This window comes from Rhea americana, unplaced genomic scaffold (genome assembly GCF_003343005.1).
Source record: "Rhea americana isolate MKP2758 unplaced genomic scaffold, rheAme1 scaffold_19, whole genome shotgun sequence".
NCBI classification, from domain to species: domain Eukaryota; kingdom Metazoa; phylum Chordata; class Aves; order Rheiformes; family Rheidae; genus Rhea; species Rhea americana.
The window spans coordinates 3090032-3091982 of NW_028186038.1; positions in this window are offsets into that span (position 1 = coordinate 3090032).

Sequence of the window (1951 nt, forward strand, 5' to 3'; positions counted from 1 at the left end):
CGAAGGCGCGCCGCCGCCCTCCAGGCGCTTCTCCCTGAAGCGTTGTTGTGGAGAGAGGTGCTTTTGTGCGGGAGACAATGGCAGAGCGGCCACGCTCGAGTTCATGCTGCGCGACTGAACTTCAGCCCCCTCCCCCGTGAGAAACGGGGAAGTTTCAGTTCCAGCGGCTTGGGCGGAAAGCCGAGACTTTAGAGTCCACAGAATCACCTGGGGAGCTGCCTGTAACGCGGGCCTGTGCGTCTCGTGTCCCAGCTCGGGTCCGGGGAAACCTCGGGCGTGCGCCAGCTGGAAGAASCACAGCAGCGGCCCTAAAATACTAGCGAAGGGTGATGGCAAGGAGCGAGCTCTGAGACTAGGAAGCCAGAGGCGGTTGGGAGAGTTAATAACCAGACGCTGGCCAAGCCGCCGATTAACTTGTGTCAGTGCGACTCTCTGGAAAGGTGATACTGAAGGATCACCTGTGACTGACGAGGAGCACCAAGGAGGAAGCGACCGGTGCAGAGAAGTTTTCTTTGCATCTGGTGTCGCGAAAGAGGACGATGGAGCGTTCCCGGYTCTGCAGCACTTCTCCTTGGGTGATAAAGATCAGGCACTGTGAGGGATCCAAGTATAGAAGGCGAAATTAAAATCCAGTAAATCACCTAGGTGAGTGCTGTTTATGACTGGTATTCAGTAAGGTTAAGCTGTGACTCTTTCGTTTTAACCGGCTTGAATAATTGCCTCAAAGTAGTTGATGGATGGAGCAGATGAATGCAAGGAGGCTCTCTGCTCTCTCTGCCCTTTGCGGATACCAGAGCAGGCATGATACGGCTTGCTTATTTCCCCCCAAACTAATTATGTACACAAAAAGCTGTTACAGAAACCTAACTGTAGCATTAGGGTTGATATTGCAACTTTTTTTTTTTTAAATAAATGCTATTTGGAAATATGAAGCAAAATATTGAAATAAATAGTTCTAGTGAAAATGTTGGTAGTGGGGTAGTTTACATTTATGGTTCTAGACGTATCTTAAAGATGCACAGTTGCTTGYATTTATTAAGACTTAGGTACCTGTAACAGGGTGAGACTGATTTAGAGGCTTAAAAGAAGTTTCAATTATTGTACAGAACCTGAAAAATTAAGGTTTTTATACAAAATGGTGGTAAAGCGGACTCACAAAAAGCTGAGCAAAAAAAAARRAAAAAAAAAAGTTAAGCTTCCTGTATACAGTAGTGACTTTTGATTAGAACTGATTAGGCGTAATGGGTCAAGAAAATGATCTTTGCGTTGTGTAGACAGATCAGTGACAATATCTCGTGAACGCACAAAGAAAGGTATTTTATTTTGTATTAAGAGCAGCGCAGAACTGTAAATCTGTTACAGTATCTTAAAATGGAAGTTGCACCTTTCTGCTCAGTTACAGATAAGTTTTTCCTTTGTTCTTACAGAGGAGAATTATGTAGTAAAGAAAAATGAGAAGGATGAGACTTGTCATCAAGCCAAAAAATTAAAATAATTATATTTGAGAAGTATGTTAAGTGGTATATTAGAAAATGCCCTATATATGCCCCTATTTGATTTTCTTTGTATTGTGGGAACTAAAAAATATTCAACAACAATAAATATAAATTAGGATTTATTTATAGACTCAAAGCTCTGATGGTGTTAATGTTTATGTAGATACTATACTGCAATCAAAAGATAAACAAATGTACAAGACTAAACACTATCAAGGAGGCTCATCCAAATTTTAACCTTGTAATCATACTTAGTTTTTTTAATATGATATACGCTGTGCTTTTCAGGGAAAAAAAATCATTTCTATTTTATTTTTTGTAGAAGTGGGTTTACATGCTTCCCTTCTGACAGTAATTTCCAGATCTTTAAAGAGAAGTATTTCATGGGCTTCTTTACATATCAGTCACAATCTTTCTCTCATCTAATGTTAGGTAACAGCTCTGTGGCAGCTTCA